The sequence below is a fragment of the Scyliorhinus torazame genome, chromosome 18 (genome assembly GCF_047496885.1).
Source record: "Scyliorhinus torazame isolate Kashiwa2021f chromosome 18, sScyTor2.1, whole genome shotgun sequence".
NCBI lineage: Eukaryota > Metazoa > Chordata > Chondrichthyes > Carcharhiniformes > Scyliorhinidae > Scyliorhinus > Scyliorhinus torazame.
In genome coordinates, this window is record NC_092724.1 from 10160397 (window position 1) to 10180710 (window position 20314).

Sequence of the window (20314 nt, forward strand, 5' to 3'; positions counted from 1 at the left end):
GAACGAGGCTCTCAGTGTGAACGAGGCTCAGTGTGAATGAGGCTAAGTGTGAACGAGGCTCAGTGTGAACGTGGCTCTCAGTGTGAACGTGGCTCAGTGTGAACGAGGCTCAGTGTGAACGTGGCTCAGTGTGAACGAGGCTCAGTGTGAACGAGGCTCAGTGTGAACGAGGGTCAGTGTGAACGAGGCTCAGTGTGAACGAGGCTCTCAGTGTGAACGAGGCTCTCAGTGTGAACGAGGTTCTCGGTGTGAACGAGGCTCAGTGTGAACGAGGCTCTCAGTGTGAACGAGGCTCAGTGTGAACGAGGCTCAGTGTGAACGAGGCTCTCAGTGTGAACGAGGCTCTCAGTGTGAACGAGGCTCAGTGTGAACGAGGCTCTGAGTGTGAACCAGGCTCAGTGTGAACGAGGCTCAGTGTGAACGAGGCTCTCAGTGTGAACGAGGCTCAGTGTGAAGGTGGCTCAGTGTGAAGGAGGCTCAGTGTGAACGAGGCTCAGTGTGAACGAGGCTCTCAGTGTGACCGTGGCTCAGTGTGAACGAGGCTCTCAGTGTGAACGAGGTTCAGTGTGAACGTGGCTCAGTGTGAACGAGGCTCAGTGTGAACGAGGCTCTCAGTGTGAACGAGGCTCAGTGTGAACGTGGCTCAGTGTGAACGAGGCTCAGTGTGAACGAGGCTCAGTGTGAACGAGGCTCAGTGTGAACGTGGCTCAGTGTGAACGAGGCTCTCAGTGTGAACGAGGCTCAGTGTGAACGTGGCTCAGTGTGAACGAGGCTCAGTGTGAACGCGGCTCTCAGTGTGAACGAGGCTCAGTGTGAACGAGGCTCAGTGTGAACGAGGCTCAGTGTGAACGAGGCTCTCAGTGTGAACGAGGCTCAGTGTGAACGAGGCTCAGTGTGAAGTGAACGAGGCTCAGTGTGAACGAGGCTCAGTGTGAACGAGGCTCTCAGTGTGAACGAGGCTCTCAGTGTGAACGAGGCTCAGTGTGAACGAGGCTCTCAGTGTGAACGAGGCTCAGTGTGAACGAGGCTCTCAGTGTGAACGAGGCTCAGTGTGAACGAGGCTCAGTGTGAACGAGGCTCTCAGTGTGAACGAGGCTCAGTGTGAACGAGGCTCAGTGTGAAGTGAACGTGGCTCAGTGTGAACGAGGCTCAGTGTGAACGAGGCTCTCAGTGTGAACGAGGCTCAGTGTGAACGAGGCTCTCAGTGTGAACGTGGCTCAGTGTGAACGAGGCTCAGTGTGAACGTGGTTAAGGGGTGATGCGATCAAAATATTCAAGATATTAACAGGGAAAGACAGGGTTGATAAAAATAAACTATTTCCACTGGTTAGAGACTCGGAAACAAGCGGGTATATTCTAAAAATTAGGGCTAGACTGTTCAGGGGAGATGTTGGGAAGCACGTCTTCATTCAAAGGGTGGTAGAGGTTTGGAATTCTCTCCCACACACAGCATTTGAAGCTGGAACAGTTGTAAATGTTAAATTTGCGATAGCTAGGTTTTTTTTTAGCAAAGATATTGGGAGATATGGGCCAACGGCGGGTATATGGGGTTAGGTCACAGATCAGCCATAATCTCACTGAATGACGGGACAGGCTCGAGGGGCTGAATGGCTGAATGGCCTGCTCCTGTTCCTCTGTTCCTAAGTACTGGACCGGTCCAACATTTGCCCCTCATCATGTCTGTAGCTTCACAGAATCACAGAATTGTTACACAGAAGGAGGCCATTTGGCCCATCATTGTCTGCAATGGTTGTCCAATCAAACATTATGGCCTAGTGTTGTTCCCCTTCTCCCGTACGCTCGCACCTCAATGAATGAGACACCAGCCTGCCTGGAACTAAATTCTGGAGACTGCCCTGAGGTATCTCATTTCCTGCAGAATGCTTAGTGATTTTTATCCCACCTGTGGGGGTGAAATTTGAACCTCGGTTCCTCGAAGGAAAAGGCTAATGTCTAGCCCAGTTTCGGTCACAATTAGTATGCAAGTTTGTGCCAATATTATTGAACGGGAGCTGAATCATGTGTTAACCTGACCCCTGCTTGTCAGTTGGAACTGAATGATTGTGGATTCACGGTTGTGAGTGCATTAAATCTACGTGTGTTATTTTGCATGCAATGAATTAACTGCTGCATAACTTCATCATTAGTGATGGAGTTTCAGTGAGAATGCAGCTCTCCATTCATTCTCTGCCGGAAGGCAGGTCCTTGGCTGAGTTGGCAGTTTTTTTCTGCCAATGATGCTTAGCCCTTGCTTCCCACACCTGGGGCAAGCCGAGGAGGTAGGTCTATCTCAGCTGGCGCAGGAATCGAACCCGCGCTTTTAGTGCTGGCCCGTACCACGCACTGGCCATTTCGGCAACTGAGCTTATCGCCCCCACACAGGCTTTGGACTCCAGTAATAAAGCTAGTGGGATTGTGTACATTCACAATTATCTGTTGGTGTTATGCAATGGACGCATCACGAGGGTCACTGGCAATCCTTCACACCCTGGGGTTGGGATTTGGGTGGGATTGACTGTCGGATCTCAAAGTACATTTGAACTCATTCAAATTTTGATCATCAGATTGGATGGAGTCTCTTTTATTGCTGTGGTGGGAACTAATTGTAGCTTCTCAGGTGTAACTGACAACTCTCAGTATGTGCAAACAAGACACCCTTTTCTTAATGAATGCTAATTTGTTGTTATAGACAGTTTTTTGGATTCGCTGAAGGTCATTGCAAATTCAGAACAGTAAACTTACTTTGAACTGCGTTTGCTTTAAACTGGACCAAAGGGACATCGTCCTCAACCTTCTTGTAAACAACGGGCAGAGCTCCTTCCTCAGGTGAATGTGAGGTGAACAGCTACTTTCGATCCACCAGAGAAAGGAGCAGAGCTCCGAAAGCTAGTGATTCGAAACAAACCTGTTGGACTTTAACCTGGTGTTGTAAGACTTCTTACGTATAATACATGCCACAACTAATAAAGGCAAATGTCCTGTATGCCTTTGTTTCCCCAGAGACTCTCGAGTGGGGGCCAAGCCCTCTTCCATTGATTTCTAGAGGTCCTCCTACAAAGTTCATTGGTGCTTTTCGAACTCCTTCGCCAAGGTACTAAAAAACACCTTGGCCATCAGTGGACTGGCTGGAGCCCCGGAGACTGAGTCCGCCATTTTACCTGCCGATGATCTCGGAGTGGCCTCAGGCTCCACCAACAAACCTTTGCCTCCCATCTTCTTCCCCCTGACGTTTTGGGGCATTTTAGTCAAAGGGAATCCATATTACATTAACTAGGTGGGTTTTCAAGAGAAAACAATACACGGCACTGAGAAAAGGGGCAAAAAGTACAATACTCACGTGGAAGCCACCTCGCGCATGGCTTCCCCCATGTTACGCCACCAGAGGTCCCCTCTGGAAAGCCTTCTCAACTGCCCAGTTCACCTGTCCTGCAACTTTCAAGTATCTGTGGACAAGCACCCCAAGATTCCTCTGTGCCTCTGAGATTCCTAGTTTCCTGCCATTCATTGAGTACTCCCTTGTCTTGTTACTCCCTCCAAAGTGCATCACCTCACACTTTTCAGGGTTAAATACTATGGCCACTAACCTTCTGTCAAACTTTACAGACTGAAATACCACAAAATACCACATCACCGCCTTTGGTGTAGGCCACCAATTCAAGGATCCCAGGGGTGGACATAGAATTTAGAATCATAGAATTTACAGTGCAGAAGGAGGCCATTCGGCCCATCGAGTCTGCACTGGCCCTTGGAAAGAGCACCCTACCTAAACCATACCTCCCCCCTATACCCACACCTTCACCCTATCCCCGTAATCCCACCTAACCTTTTCTCTTTTGGACACTGAGGGCAATTTAGCATGGCCAATCCACCTAACCCGCACATCTTTGGACTGTGGGAGGAAACCGGAGCACCCGGAGGAAGCCCACCCAGACTCGTGAGAACGTGCAGACTCCGCACAGACAGTGATCCAGCCGGGAATCGAACCCGGAACCCTGGAGCTGTGAAGCAACTGTGCTAACCACTATGCTGCTGTGCTGCCCTTAAGAGCTGCCCTTGCCCCATGAGAACTGCTGGCCAATCAAAGGCCAATCGCTCTCCATTGAGGGAGCGCCAGTGGGTAAGGTGCCACCCACCAGCAATGCACCAAGAGAGAGAGTCCTCCAGCATTGCCAAGGAGCACAGGCCACAGGTAAGTGACGGTGGGATGGAGCCATGGGGTGCGGGTCGTGGTTGAAGAGGCAGGGACTGGGTTTTGGCACTCAGCGTCCCCCCACCCCCTTCCCAATGTAAGGTCCTTGGATCAGGCTCGGAATGCAATTGATGAGGGACTGCACCCGCTGCTAGTCCACAAACCATCTGCTTGTCAGGCACCCCACATGCCGGGTTCCGTGCATTCGGCTGCCTGAAGACCCACGGCAATGGCATTATGCCCTTAAATGGCCCACTTAAGTACGTTAATTGGTAGCAGGGCATGAGTCTTCCTACCCTGAATGGAGTTGGGGGTTCCGCACTCAACAACTCCTCACTCCATTAAACCCCCCCCCCCACCCCCGCTCTCCCCCCTTCACCTCCAAGCCTGCCCCAGGGGGAGTAGGGCGAGTTCAGGTCAGACATTCACCCTACATCCTGCCGATTCTACTCACCATTAAAAATGGAGAGGGGCTGTTAAGGAATATTCATTCTCCTTCAACAACATCACAAAAATTTGCATTTATTCAGTGCTCTCGAGGTACAAAAATGGCTCAAGGCTCTTCGCGCAGGCATATGTACAATCAGTGGACATGGGGGACAAAGGACATACCATGAATGGCGACGTAAGGTTTGGTCAAAGGTGGGTTTGGAAGAGAACGTGTTTTTAGAAAGGGAATTCTTGAGCACGAGGTCTATTTAGCTGAAGGCATGGCTGTCAATATTTGGCCAACAGAGGAGCCAAATCCAGCAATGGAGAATTCAGTAGGTTTCTTGCGCTGGGGGAGGTTACAGAGATAGAAAAAGAGAAAGCAAGGGCAGCACGGTGGCACAGTGGTTAGCACTGCTGCCTCACGGCGCCGAGGTCCCAGGTTCGATCCCGGCTCTGGGTCACTGTCCGTGTGGAGTTTGCACATTCTCCCCGTGTCTGCGTGGGTCTCACCCCCACAACCCACAGATGTGCAGGGTAGGTGGATTGGCCACGCTAAATTGCCCCTTAATTGGAAAAAATGAATTGGGTACTCTAAATGTTTATTTTTTTAAAAGAGAAAGCAATAGAGTGATTTAAACGCACGGTAAATGTGTGATATCGGGGGCAGGGGACCAGGAAAGGACAGCGATGAAAGTGCAGCCAGGGCCTGTTTTGAGGTAGGATTTCAGCTGCTACGCTTCGGATGGATTCCGGTTTTCGGTCAACATGACTCCCTCCTCCGGGAAGACCGCCCCTTGGCACGAGATGAATTCCTGATCCTAATCCGGACTTCAAATCTGAAAAATTCTGTGGGAAATGATTGCGGGGAGTTGCAAAGTTTGAGACTCCCTGGTTACAATTGAGGAGTGAAAAAGATAGAGGGTGCGATTTAATAGAAATGGAACAGAGTCCCGTTTTGGACCTCAGGCGCCCACCTCATAAGGGCAGGGCACCCCCGGGCCTGATTCCTGGCATGGGCAAAATGCCACCTGGGCACCCTGGCACTGGCAGGGTGGCACACAGGTGGCACTGCCAAGGTGGTACTGGCTTGTGTCTTCAAGTCCTCAAGTCTTCAAGACACAGGGTGGTACCACCCTGCCCAAAGCCCGACCACCCAGAGGCACCCAATCACCTGGGAGAGCCCCTCAGGTCTGGTCCACATTCGTGGGGACCAGTGTTAAACGGCGTCTGCTCGGTGTCTCTGAGGCGAGGCCGTTGGGTCCCACACCTTGAGTAACTCCGGTGCATACATATTTAATTGAGTTTAACCACACACTTAAATATGCAAATCTGGTTCACGCACAGTGAGTGTGAGGTCCAGATTACGACGCCTCGCGAGATCTCGTTAGATCTCACAAGGCGTTGTAAATCTCGCAAGAGGCCTCTCATGGGATTTGCTGGCCACATTGCGTCCCGTCCTGGGCGTGACGACGACGCTGAGGAACTCCTGCAGCGCTTTCCTGGTTGGCCTCCAAATACCACAACCTTTATGCTCAATATGACTCCAGCCGGTGGAGAGTTTTTCCCCCTGATCCCCAGTGATCTTTATATTTCTCGGGCTCCTGAGTGTCACTCTCGGCAAAATGCTGCCTTGAAGCCAAAAACCGCAACTATCACCTCACCTTAACGTTTCCTTCCAAAGTACTGGCACCTCTGACATTGTAGCACTCCTCCAGTACTGCCCTGGAAAATCCGGATTAATTCCGTGCTCCAAGTCCCTGGTGTTGGGCTTGAAGACACAGGCCGGATGTCTCCGTCTGTTTGCAGGTGGCGGGATTCTCTGATCCCGACGGCAGCGCACGCCCGTCCGTGGGTTCCCCGGCGGCGCGGGGTGGCTTCAATGGGAAGCAGGGAATCCCGCTGCCAGCGAACAGCGTGCCGCCCCCCGCTGCCGAGAAGCACGCGGCTGGGGTGGCGGAGAATCCCACCCTAAATCTTCTGATTAGTGATGAAAGTGTGCCTCACTTTATAAATTACAGTAATGAGCCTTACAAGATACTTTGCAGTGATGATTTGGGACATTTATTTTGCCGTATCATCGAAATGAAGATAAAACAAAACGCAAACTTGTTCCAAAATGTGTTTGCCGGGTTCAATCCTCCGAAGGGTTAAGTGCTTCTTGTGTAGCAGAGTGTCGAAGCACAGGGCTATACTTAAGGTGACCACAGTCTGATTGTGCATCCTGTGAAACTTGTAATAAGGGTGAACAATCATGCACTGTCTTCACTTTCAGCTTTCCAAGGGAGCTGGAGGTCGGCGCACAGGGATTGGTTCCTGTCAATTGACTGCTCAATGTCTTTGTGCGAGAGAAAATGCAAAAAAAAAAAGGCCTGTTGCTGATTGGTGAGCCCATTCTCGATACGATTGGAGCTGAGCCTGTGAGGGGGTTGGGTTGTAACTGTAGCCACCGTCATGCCCGAGACTCTAATCACATTTTCTTACTCCCAGCAAGTACTGTGTGTCACTGTTAACCTCACTTGCAAGAAGCTGAGAGAGAAGGCTTGTGGCATTCGCATTCCAGTCAGTAAGTAGGTCTCAATTCTCATCCTACTAGTTAGAGCTAATTAACCCGAGTTGTTCAATTCATTTGTGAAACCGGCCTGTGCACCTTTTCAGAGCTGGGCACAAATTGATGGCTTCATCGTGAAGTGCAGAACAATTGAACACATCTTTCGGTAATATTCAACTTCAATGCACAAAAAAAACTGTGCAGCACGGTGTACTATGCCATAAGAATGTTAAGGTTTGCTCAATTAACACAAAACTGGTTTGCATGAAGATGTGTTGGATATTTTATGGTGTTTGTAGTGAGGGCTTGCTCTGATACCCTGAAGTGTGTCCGTTTTGCTCATCTCCTGTCCGAAGTCAGAATGTTGTGGATTTGAATGCCATCCCAGTGTCTTAGGCTGGCATTCCCACGCGGTGCTGAGGGAGTGCCGCATTGTTGGAGGCACCCACCTTCAGGTGAGACGTTTACACCGAGTCGCTTCCTGCCTGCGACGATGGTTTGGTGGATCTTAGGCTGGAGCAGCGGTTTCTCGTGCTGTCCTTCGTCAACACAAGCAAAACAAACAGACCACCTGCTAGTTTAGTTGAATACTACTAGTGGGATGTTGCGGGTGTTGAATTTGCCTGCCTCCATAACAACAGTCACTGCACCTCCAAAGAATACCGGGTGGGGTACTGTGAAGTGACACAGAGCTCAATACAAATATGATCATTAGGAGCAAGGCATTGAACTTGGAACTCCACTGAATAGGAGCCCAAGTTAATATCAAGATGAAAATGGGATGACTTGCATTTAGATAACACGTTTTCATGACCACTGGACATCCCAAAATGCTTTGCAGCCAATGAAGTGCTTCTGAAGTGTTGTAGGAATTCGGGGAAACTGGCAGCCAATTTGCACGCAGCAGGCTCCCACAAACAGCACTTGAGAGTGGCCAGATAGTCCGTTTTGTTTCAGTGCTGATTTGAGTGTTGTGATGTTGATTGAGGGGTAAGTATTAGCAGGGCAGTGAGAGTGTTCTTCTTTGAAATTGTGCCATGGATTATTTTGCATCCACTGAAGACAGCAGGTCAGGTGGATCACAGAAAGCCCACACCCCTGGCACATCTGCACCCCCTCCCATCAGTACCGTGTTAAAAGTGCGGCCCTGATTTTTGTGCTCCAGTCTCGAGAGTGAGACACTCCGAAGCAGGCATGGCACAAACTGAGCAATTGAAAAGGTGCAACTTGTTGCTAATTTCAAATCTCATTTGTTACAGACTGATAGATATCAGCTGTGATTTTTTTTCAATTGTATTTTCTTGGTTAATACAATAGGAGTCTTTGGTGACACGGCTAAACAATACAAATGCAAAATTAACAAGGTTAGCGATTAGGAAGTATTTGTTCCCCTTGAGATATTTGTGAGCTGGGACAATTACTCACAGAAGGAAATTGATTTGTGGCCAATTGGCACCTTCAAAAGGTATCTGGATGCCAGTTGTTGAGAAGAAGGCTGTGAAAATATTAAAGCACAGTTTGATTTAACTGCAATTATGCCATGAGTTTAGCCTTAGTTTAAAGTAAATGCAGTTTCATACAAGAACTAAAGTTGTTTTGCGTAAGTCAGATGTTTAGGGCTCACCCTAGCTCCACAGTGAAGTAAGATTCTGACCTTCATAGAATCCCTACAGTGCAGAAGGAGGCCATTTGGCCGATCAAGTCTGCACCGACAGCCCAAAAGAACACCCCACCTAACCTTTTGACACTATGCGCAGTTAGCAAGGCCAGTCCACCTAACCTGCACAGCTTTGGACTGTTGGAGGAAACCGGAGCACCCGGAGGAAACCCACGCAGACATGGGGAGAATTTAGACAGTCGCCCAAGGCACAACTGAACCCAGGCAGATCTAACTCCAGATTCATTGGGACTTTCTTCCGAGCCTCCTCAGTTCCACGCGGATCAAGAAATCGGGAGCACGCTGAATGGGGATTTACCGATCTGTGCCATTAGTGGGTGAGGTGAAATCCTCCGCTTATAAATTTAGCCTTTACAGCTATGCTGGTGGCAAAAACTGAAGTATTGTAGCTTTGCAACAACACCAGAGCTGTGTCAGTGCACCCTCATTGATCCTTAAAGCAGGAGACCAATAAGTGGCAACGGAGTATGCAGAGAAATTTTAGAATAGAACACTCTAGACATAATTCCAGGATAGTGTTGACATAATGGGTCGAAAGGGCTCCGATGATCTTCTATAACTTGCATTTATATAGCACCTTTGTGGTAATGCATGATTTACTGGAGAACAGTCAAATACAAATTGACACAAAGCAGATGGATACTCGGGCAGGTGACTAAAAACTCGGTCAAAGAGATAGGTTTTGAGGAGGAAGGAGTAGTGGAGAAGGGAGGGTAACTCTAGAGCTTGGAGTCTAGACGGCTAAAGGTGCGACAAGCGGTGGGGTAAAGGAAGGCAGAGGCACAGGAGACCAAAAGTGGAGCAGTGCAGAGATTTTGGGAGGGTTGTAGGTCTGGAGGTGGTTAGAGAGAGAGAGGGGAATGAGGCCATGGAGGGATTTGAACTCAAATCAAGCCATTCAGACACAGGAGGGAGGGCAATGTATGTCCCGAGCACTGGGGTGATAGGAGGCCTTGGCCACCGCATTGCAGGAAGGACAGCAAAATTTGGAGAGCGCCATGGCAGTACCGGCAAGTGGTGTGGGACAGAATATGAGCAGCTGGGATTTAGATGAGCTCAAAGTTCATAAAGGGGCAGTGAGCCTATCCGTTCCGTTCTCGGCAATGGCATCGACTGCGTTGGGCTCTGGGTAGCTCAGATTCCTTACGTTTGTGGCAGATTTCAATGAGATTAATGAGTTTATTTTAGACGAGGGGACGGCTCCCAAACATGACCACAATCCTTCAAATAACAATCCTAGAAACCGCTAACCAATGAATTTATCCTCGAGCGCCCCCACCCTCACCCTCGAGATTAATTTAGGCAACTGATTCTGTGTTACAAAAAAGATTTAAAGCAGACATATGATAGTTCCCTGAAAGCGATGAGGACTGGATGGAGGAGGAGACCGGAGACAGCTGGACGCTAAGGCAACAAAAATGTCACATCCCTGACCTTAAATGCTGCAAAAATGACAATGTCCAAAACGGGAGGTCAGCCAGAATGGAATCACTTGTCGATGATCATTAGAAATGCCTAATTTATTTCATTTTGAGAGCTGAAATGGCCACCAGAAGGAGTAACAGAGACCAGTACAGGATTCATTAAGAAGCAGCTGGGTTGTCTCAGTGGCAGGTCAGCATATTCTTAAAAAGGTGAAAGGCTGACGGGTCAATGCATCCATAGCTCTGACAGATACTCTGTGATAAACTGATTCATACAATCTCCGATATCCACCCCCCAGCGACCACCAGGATCTGCAAACTCTGAACATTGTTGCACTGTTGAAAATGAAAAATGAAATGAAAATCGCTTATTGTCACAAGTAGGCTTCAAATGAAGTTACCGTGAAAAGCCCCTAGTCGCCACATTCCGGCGCCTGTTCGGGGAGGCTGGTACGGGAATTGAACCGTGCTGCTGGCCTGCCTTGGTCTGCTTTAAAAGGCTGCTTTTTAGCCCTGTGCTAAACCAGCCCCTATTTTGCCTTTGTAGACAGCTGCATCCAGGACAGCGGTCAGATCTGCTCAATGTATCTCCATTTTAGATAAGTGCCCCGGTCAACTCGCAGTTTGAGCATGCAGAAACACGCGTGGCCCCAATCAGGGACACACGCATGGCCCCGATCAGCTGGATTGCAGCCCCATAAAAGATGATGGCAGATGTTGACAAAGTAGACGTGGAGTGGATGCTTCCCCTTTGGATGTTGTTTATTGTCACGTGTATCGATTTACTGTGAAAAGTATTTTTCTGCGAGCAGCTCAACAGATCATTAAGTACACGGGAAGAAATGGGAGTAAAAGAAAATACATAATTGGGCAACACAAGGTGCACAATGTAAGTACATAAGCACCGGCATCGGGTGAAGCATACAGGGTGTAGTGTTATTTTTTATAGTATTTACAATGCAGAAGGAGGCCATTCGGCCCATCGAGTCTGCACCGGCTCTTGGAAAGAGCACCCTACCCAAGCCCACGCCTCCACTCTATGCCCATAACCCAGTATCCCCACCCAACACTAAGGGCAATTTAGCGTGGCCAATCCACCTAACCTGCAAATCTTTTGGACTGTGGGAGGAAACCGGAGCACCCGGAGGAAACCCACGCACACACGGGGAAAACGTGCAGACTCCGCACAGACAGTGACCCAAATTGGGAAGCGAACCTGGCACCCTGGAGCTGTGAAGCAATTGTGCTGCCCCCTGAGGTCAGTCCATAAGAGGGTCATTTAGGAGTCTGGTGACAGTGGGGAAGAAGCTGTTTTTGAGTCTGTTCATGCGTGTTCTCAGACTTCTGTATCTCCTGCCCGATGGAAGAAGTTGGAAGAGTGAGTTAGCTGGGTGGGAGGGGTCTTTGATTATGCTTATGGGGCAATCAAAAATGAGAGGCCATAGTTTTAGGAAAAGGGGTGGCAGGTTTAAAACACACGAGGAGAAATTACTTCTCCCACTGGGTCATGCATCGGTGAAAGTTGTTACTTCAGAGTGCAGTGGATGCTGGGGCATTGAGTAAATTTGAGGAGATAGTAATGGGTTGAAGGGTTATGGAGAACGGGCAGGAAGTGAAGTTGAGGCCAGGAGGAGATCAGCCATGATCGAATCGAACGGCAGAGTTAGCTCGAGGGGCTGAATGGCCGACTACTGAGCCACGTCCTTGTGTTCTAAACAGAAGCCTGACGTTACAGTGAATGCACGGTACTTTTACACTACAGCGTCGCCCTTCCTGTGTTTGAATAGGAGCACTTTGGGAAGTTGGAAGTAATTTTGAGCAAATTGTTCTCTTCTCTCAGACCCACCAATGTGGAATCCTTAAGGGATAAAACCGTCTCTTTTTCCTGTTCCTCGGCTGGAGGTGCAGACTCTGTGTAGTGCGATCTCACTTGCACCAGGAACCCCTGGCAACTCATTCAACAGGCCACCCTCCTGAGGAAAGATTGGAAAGGCCGGAGTTGTTTTCTTTGAAACAGAGGAGACTGAATTGTGGAACATTATTAGAGGCCTAGATAGAATGGATAAGGAAGGACCCATTTCCCTTAGCAGACAGAGAGGTCAATAATAATCTTAACACTGCAATGAAGTTACTGTGAAAATCCCCTAGAACCAGGGGGAACTGATGCAAAGTAATTGTGGAAAGTTTAGAGAGGAGTTGGGAATTTCTTCCACCTGGAAGGTGGCAGGGGTCTGGATCTCAATGCCTGAAAGGTTGATGGAGGCAGGAGCCCTCGCTGCATTTCATAAGGTGCTTAGATGAGCACTTAAGGTGCTGTAATCCACAGGGCAATGGCCCAAGAGCTGGAATGTGGGTTTGGTTTGATCGCCTTTTTTCAGCCAGCCCAAATGGAATGGGCTGAATGGTTTCCTTCTGTTCCACAGATTTTCTATGTTTCTCCCTGTTCGAGGCTATTCACAGCCAGGCCTGACCCTCAATCCTAACCCAACAATCACAGCGGTAGTGAATAATGTAGGAGTTCTTTCTGATGATTTATTTATTTCCCCTTTCTTTATTGTTGTGCCATTATCATTTTTATCCATGGATGCTTAATGGACATGTGTCTTTATATCAAAAAGCAGAGAGCATGAGGAACTCAGAAAGTTGCAACATGGTGTATGGTTCTGGTTTTTCAGACAGGAGAACTCGGACGTTTCGGCACCCAAGAGATGGGATGGAACTCCGTTTGATTGGTTAAAATTGGTCAAATGGCTGTATTCTGCCCAATAGCAGGTGGTGATAGGATCCTGTCTGAGTGGGATGATTTCCAGAGACTTAAGGAAAGCAGAGTTGAGACCTGGACATGCTCTCTCGTGCGCTCCCTCTTTCTCATGTTGTGTCCAGGAGAATGCTATCTGTTGCTGTTTTTCTGAAACTGCAGAGACCTGAATGAGTCGATCGCGAAACCATTGCCCATTATAGGCTGCAAACGGAGACCTGGATCAGAAAGCTTACTTTGAAGGAACGTCTGCTTACAGACACCCATCTGAAACAAAGGGAACAAATGGAAACATTTCTAAGTATCATTTTGGGCTTGTTTGCCAGGGCCTGCCACAAAGGTGACCACTGTGGTCTCCAGTAATTCCGCATCTCTCTCTCTCTCTTCCCACCCCCCCCCCCCCCCCCCTCCCTGCTGACACCGGCAAACCTCAAGGGTAACCGGAAGAACAGGGTGGCACGGCGATGCCAGTGACACCAGCACGTTGACTGAGGCCCTCTGGGCTCCAGGCCCTCCGAGGACATCCACCAAAGCATCAAAAGACCACAGAGCACAAAAAGCAGCGGGCTGCCTCCACTTCTTTCTTTTTTTTAAAAATAATATTTTATTGAAAATTTTTGGTCAACCAACACAGTACATTGTGCATCCTTTACACAACATTGTAACAATACAGATAATAATGACCTTTTTTAAATTTAAACAAAAACAACAACAAATAAATAACTATTAAATAACAAAAAATAAAAACTAGCCCGAATTGGCAACTGCCTTGTCTCAGGCCACCCCCCCCCCCCCCATCCCCCCCCCCCCCCCCCCCCCCCCCCAAGTCCTGGGCCGCTGCTGCTGCCTTCTTTGTTCTCCCCTATCTATCTTTCCGCAAGATATTCGACGAACGGTTGCCACCGCCTAGTAAACCCTTGAGCCGACCCCCTTAGGACGAACTTAATCCGCTCTAACTTTATGAACCCCGCCATATCATTTATCCAGGTCTCCACCCCCGGGGGCTTGGCTTCTTTCCACATTAGCAATATTCTGCGCCGGGCTACTAGGGACGCAAAGGCCAAAACATCGGCCTCTTTCGCCTCCTGCACTCCCGGCTCTTGTGCAACCCCAAATATAGCCAACCCCCAGCTTGGTTCGACCCGGACTCCTACTACTTTTGAAAGCACCTTTGTCACCCCCATCCAAAACCCCTGTAGTGCCGGGCATGACCAAAACATATGGGTATGATTCGCTGGGCTTCTCGAGCACCTCGCACACCTATCCTCCACCCCAAAAAATTTACTGAGCCGTGTTCCAGTCATATGTGCCCTGTGTAATACCTTAAACTGAATCAGGCTTAGCCTGGCGCACGAGGACGACGAGTTTACCCTGTTTAGGGCATCTGCCCACATCCCCTCCTCAATCTCCTCCCCTAGCTCTTCTTCCCATTTCCCTTTAAGTTCGTCCATCATAGTCTCCCCTTCGTCTCTCATTTCCCTATATATATCCGACACCTTACCGTCCCCCACCCATTTCTTTGAGATGACTCTGTCCTGCACCTCTTGTGTCGGGAGCTGCGGGAATTCCCTCACCTGCTGCCTCGCAAAAGCCCTCAATTGCATGTACCTGAATGCATTCCCTTGGGGCAACCCATATTTCTCGGTCAGCGCTCCCAGACTCGCAAACTTCCCATCCACAAATAGATCTTTCAATTGCGTTATACCTGCTCTTTGCCACATTCCATATCCCCCATCCATTCCCCCCGGGGCAAACCTATGGTTGTTTCTTATCGGGGACCCCCCCAGTGCTCCGGTCTTTCCCCTACGTCGTCTCCACTGTCCCCAAATCTTCAGTGTAGCTACCACCACCGGACTCGTGGTATAGTTCCTTGGTGAGAACGGCAATGGGGCTGTCACCATAGCCTGCAGGCTGGTCCCCCTACAGGACGCCCTCTCTAATCTCTTCCACGCCGCTCCTTCCTCCTCTCCCATCCACTTACTCACCATTGAAATATTAGCGGCCCAATAATACTCACTTAGGCTCGGTAGTGCCAGCCCCCCCCTATCCCTACTACGCTGTAAGAATCCCTTCCTCACTCTCGGAGTCTTCCCGGCCCAAACAAAACCCATGATACTCTTTTCTATCCTTTTGAAAAAAGCCTTCGTGATCACCACCGGGAGACACTGAAACACAAAAAGGAATCTCGGGAGGACCACCATCTTAACTGCCTGCACCCTCCCTGCCATTGACAATGCTACCATATCCCATCTCTTGAAATCTTCCTCCATCTGTTCCACCAACCGCGTCAAATTTAGCCTGTGCAATGTGCCCCAATTCTTAGCTATCTGGATCCCCAGGTAACGAAAGTCTCTTTGTTACCTTCCTCAACGGTAGGTCTTCTATTTCTCTACTCTGCTCCCCTGGATGCACCACAAACAGCTCACTCTTTCCCATGTTCAATTTATACCCTGAAAAATCCCCAAACTCCCCAAGTATCCGCATTATTTCTGGCATCCCCTCCGCTGGATCCGCCACATATAGTAGCAGATCATCCGCATATAAAGATACCCGGTGTTCTTCTCCTCCCCTAAGTATTCCCCTCCATCCCTTGGAACCTCTCAGCGCTATCGCCAGGGGCTCAATCGCCAGTGCAAACAGTAATGGGGACAGAGGACATCCCTGCCTTGTCCCTCTATGGAGCCGAAAATATGCCGATCCCCGTCCATTCGTGACCACACTCGCCACTGGGGCCCTATACAACAGCTGCACCCATCTAACATACCCCTCTCCGAACCCAAATCTCCTCAACACCTCCCACAGATAATCCCACTCCACTCTATCGAATGCTTTCTCGGCATCCATCGCCACTACTATCTCCGTTTCACCCTCTGGTGGGGCCATCATCATTACCCCTAACAACCTCCGTATGTTCGTGTTCAGCTGTCTCCCCTTCACAAACCCAGTTTGGTCCTCATGAACCACCCCCGGGACACATTCCTCTATTCTCATTGCCATTACCTTGGCCAAGACCTTGGCATCTACATTGAGGAGGGAGATTGGTCTGTAGGACCCGCATTGTAGCGGATCCTTTTCCTTCTTTAAAAGAAGCGATATCGTTGCTTCTGACATAGTCGGGGGCAGTTGTCCCCTTTCCTTTGCCTCGTTGAAGGTCCTCGTCAGTAGCGGGGCGAGCAAGTCCAAATATTTTCTGTAAAATTCAACTGGGAATCCGTCCGGTCCCGGGGCCTTTCCCGTCTGCATGTTCCTAATTCCTTTCACCACTTCTTCTACCGTGATCTGTGCTCCCAATCCCATCCTTTCCTGCTCTTCCACCTTGGGAATTTCCAGCCGATCCAAAAACTCCATCATTCTCTCCCTCCCATCCGGGGGTTGAGCTTCATACAATTTTTTATAAAATGTCTTAAACACTTCATTCACTCTCTCCGCTCCCCGCTCCGTCTCTCCATCTTCGTCTCTCACCCCCCCTATTTCCCTCGCTGCTCCCCTTTTCCTCAATTGGTGTGCCAGCAATCTGCTCGCCTTCTCTCCATATTCATACTGTACACCCTGCGCCTTCCTCCATTGTGCCTCTGCAGTGCCTGTGGTCAGCAAGTCAAATTCCACATGCAGCCTTTGCCTTTCCCTATACAGTCCCTCCTCCGGTGCTTCCGCATACTGTCTGTCCACCCTCAAAAGTTCTTGCAACAACCGCTCCCGTTCCTTACTCTCCTGCTTCCCTTTATGTGTCCTTATTGATATCAGCTCCCCCCTAACCACCGCCTTCAACGCCTCCCAGACCACTCCCACCTGAACCTCCCCATTGTCATTGAGTTCCAAGTACTTTTCAATGCATCCCCTCACCCTTAAGCACACCCCCTCATCCGCCATTAGTCCCATATCCATTCTCCAGGGTGGACGCCCTCTTGTTTCCTCCCCTATCTCCAAGTCTACCCAGTGTGGGGCATGATCCGAAATGGCTATAGCCGTATATTCCGTTCCCCTCACCCTCTGGATCAATGCCCTACCCAACACAAAAAAGTCTATGCGTGAATAGACTTTATGGACATAGGAGAAAAACGAGAACTCCTTACTCCTAGGTCTACTGAATCTCCACGGGTCCACCCCTCCCATCTGCTCCATAAAATCCTTAAGCACCTTGGCTGCTGCCGGCCTCCTACCAGTCCTGGACTTCGACCTATCCAGCCTTGGTTCCAACACCGTGTTAAAGTCTCCCCCCATTATCAGCTTTCCGGTCTCTAGGTCTGGGATGCGTCCTAGCATTCGCCTCATAAAATTGGCATCGTCCCAATTCGGGGCATACACGTTTACCAACACCACCATCTCTCCCTGTAATTTGCCACTCACCATCACGTATCTGCCCCCGTTATCCGCCACTATAGTCTTTGCCTCGAACATTACCCGCTTCCCCACTAATATAGCCACCCCCCTGTTTTTCGCATCCAGCCCCGAATGGAACACCTGCCCTACCCATCCTTTGCGCAACCTAACCTGATCTATCAGTTTCAGGTGCGTTTCCTGTAACATGACCACATCTGCTTTAAATTTCTTAAGGTGTGCGAGTACTCGTGCCCTCTTTATCGGCCCGTTAAGCCCCCTCACGTTCCACGTGATCAGCCGAGTTGGGGGGCTTCCCACCCCCCCCCCCCCCCCTTGCCGGTTAGCCATCATCTTTTTCCAGCTTCTCGCCCAGTTCCCACGCGGCTGTATTTCTCCCAGACTGTGCCCCCCCGCACATCCTTTCCCGCACCCACTCCCCCCTTTCCCCAGCAGCAGCAACCCAGTAATTCCCCCCTCCCCCCCCCCCCCCCCGCTAGACCCCCCGCTAGCGTAATTACTCCCCCCATGTTGCTCCCAGAAGTCAGCAAACTCTGGCTGACCTCGGCTTCCCCCCGTGATCACGGCTCGCCCCGTGCGGCGCCCCCTCCTTCCTGCTTCTCTATTCCCGCCATAATTATCATAGCGCGGGAACCAAGCCCGCGCCTCTCCCTCGGCCCCGCCTCCCATGGCCAACGCCCCATCTCCTCTCCCTCCCCACCTCCCCCCATCACCACCTGTGGGAGAAAGAAAAGTTACCATACCGCAGGATTAATCATACAATCCCTCTTCGCCCCCCCCCCCCACTCGTCCCACCACTTTGTCCAAACGTTCATTTTCGTAGTCCAATTATTCCAATTTTTCTTCTACAATAAAAGTCCACGCTTCATCCGCCGTCTCAAAGTAGTGGTGCCTCCCTTGATATGTGACCCACAGTCTTGCCGGTTGCAGCATTCCAAACTTTATCTTTTTTTTGTGAAGTACCGCTTTGGCCCGATTAAAGCTCGCCCTCCTTCTCGCCACCTCCGCACTCCAATCTTGATAGACGCGGATCACCGCGTTCTCCCATTTACTACACCGAGTTTTCTTCGCCCATCGAAGGACCATTTCTCTATCCTTAAAACGGAGAAATCTCACCACTATGGCTCTGGGAGCTTCTCCTGCTCTCGGTCCTCGCACCATAACTCGGTATGCTCCCTCCACCTCCAACGGACCCGTCGGGGCCTCCACTCCCATTAACGAGTGCAGCATCGTGCTCACATATGCCCCGACGTCCGCCCCCTCCACACCTTCAGGAAGGCCAAGAATCCTCAAGTTGTTCCTCCTTGCGTTATTTTCCAGTGCCTCCAACCTCTCCACAGATCGTTTCTGGTGTGCCTCCTGTATCTCCGACTTCACCACCAGGCCCTGTATGTCGTTTTCATTCTCTGCTGCTTTCGCCTTCACGACCCGAAGCTCCTGCTCCTGGGTCTTTTGTTCCTCTTTCAGTCCTTCAATCGCCTGTAATATCGGGGCCAACAACTCTTTCTTCATTTCCTTTTTTATCTCCTCCACGCAGCGTTTCAAAAACTCTTGTTGTTCAGGGCCCCATATGAAACTGCCACCTTCCGACGCCATCTTGGTTTCTGCTTGCCTTCCTTGCCGTTGTTCCAAAGGATCCGCTGCAATCCGGCCACTTTCCTCTCCTTTTTCCATCCGTGTCCAGGGGGAACACCCTTCTGGTTTACCGCACGGTGTTTTCAGCCGTTAAAATTGCCGTTGGGGCTCCTATCAAGAGCCCAAAAGTCCGTTTCACAGGGAGCTGCCGAAACGTGCGACTCAGCTGGTCATCGCCGCACCCGGAAGTCCGCTGCCTCCACTTCTGATGTACATCCTGGGGACATACCTCGACATAGCAGTAAACCACGTAAGATTGAGGATCACTGAGTGGGCACTGGGGAAGGGGCGGTGTCACAATCTGTAGGTGTGTTGTGTGTGTGTTCTACCAGCCACATTGCACCTGAAAGGCAGCGTGGCCGGTAGAGGCCAGGAGATCCCTCTTCTGGGATCTACCGGGTCACCATGTCCCGATCTGAATCCAGCCCATTGTGGGCGTCCCAATCTCCCCTGCACTGAGGGAGTTCCAGCGAGCGGATCTCCTCAGTGCAGGGGACGGGGCTAAGTGTGGCTTCATCGGGAAGTTCCCTGCCGATGCCCCGAATATAACCAGGTGGGTAGCATGGCGTTTCTCGGTGCTGTGAGCGGCGGGAAACACCCGACTAAACACGCTCGTCCTGGGACTCTGTTCCGAGTTCGGATAGATCTCCGGATGTTGTCTCCGTTAACTCGGGGGCAGAAATTGGAGCTGGGCCTAGCCTGGCCTGGACCCGAATGGCTCAGGAAACATATGTAACCATGGAAACACCTATCAATTTACTTTGATAAAGACAAATAGTTTCAGAAGGTGTATAGTTTATTGAGATAAATTCATTGATCTCGGAGAGCGTTCAATTGAACAGACACAAATGAGAGAGGGCCCACTGGTGTGTTACTCGTGTCTGCCCTTGCTTCCTTTTGAACAAGGTTCCCTGCTAGGTGAATTGATAAGTTTTATACCAGGCGTATATTTTACAAAGTCTCCAATTCTGACAAAAGCAGAACTCATTTTATCTTGGCTCATAGCTTCAATGGTCTAATTTGCCATCCCTCATTGCTGGTCCATAAATACGACCGATTCTCACTGGTGTGTTTCATTGGCTCTGTGTTTGGTCACACTCTTTTTTTTAAATTAGTAATCTCACACATAACATTTCCCCACCTTTCCAACTTGGATATTTTTGTACCACAGCCTATTTAATTTTCCTATTAACTATATACAGGTCGAGTATCCTTTATCCATAAATCTGAAAACCAAACACCTCCAAAACCCCCACTTTTTTTTGGGGGGGGGCCTCATCAGCCTTTAGCACAGGAAGTCTTGTTGCTTTGT

At 49.9% G+C, this 20314-nt stretch overlaps 1 protein-coding gene across 4 annotated transcripts in view; it reads left to right on the forward strand.

Annotated features, from left to right (window-relative positions):
• The window catches only part of LOC140394931 (uncharacterized), a 141189-nt gene that overhangs the window by 79016 nt on the left and 41859 nt on the right, over positions 1-20314 (forward strand). Inside the window, exon 1 of one of the 4 annotated variants that reach the window (XM_072482129.1) lies at positions 7073-7184. The exons of 1 other annotated variant lie outside the window; for it this stretch is intronic. The gene's annotated coding sequence lies outside the window, so the exon portion shown is untranslated. Of the gene's footprint in view, positions 1-7072; positions 7189-20314 lie in introns of those variants that run through there. 2 more of the 4 variants (XM_072482131.1, XM_072482132.1) reach the window with 2 other exon arrangements.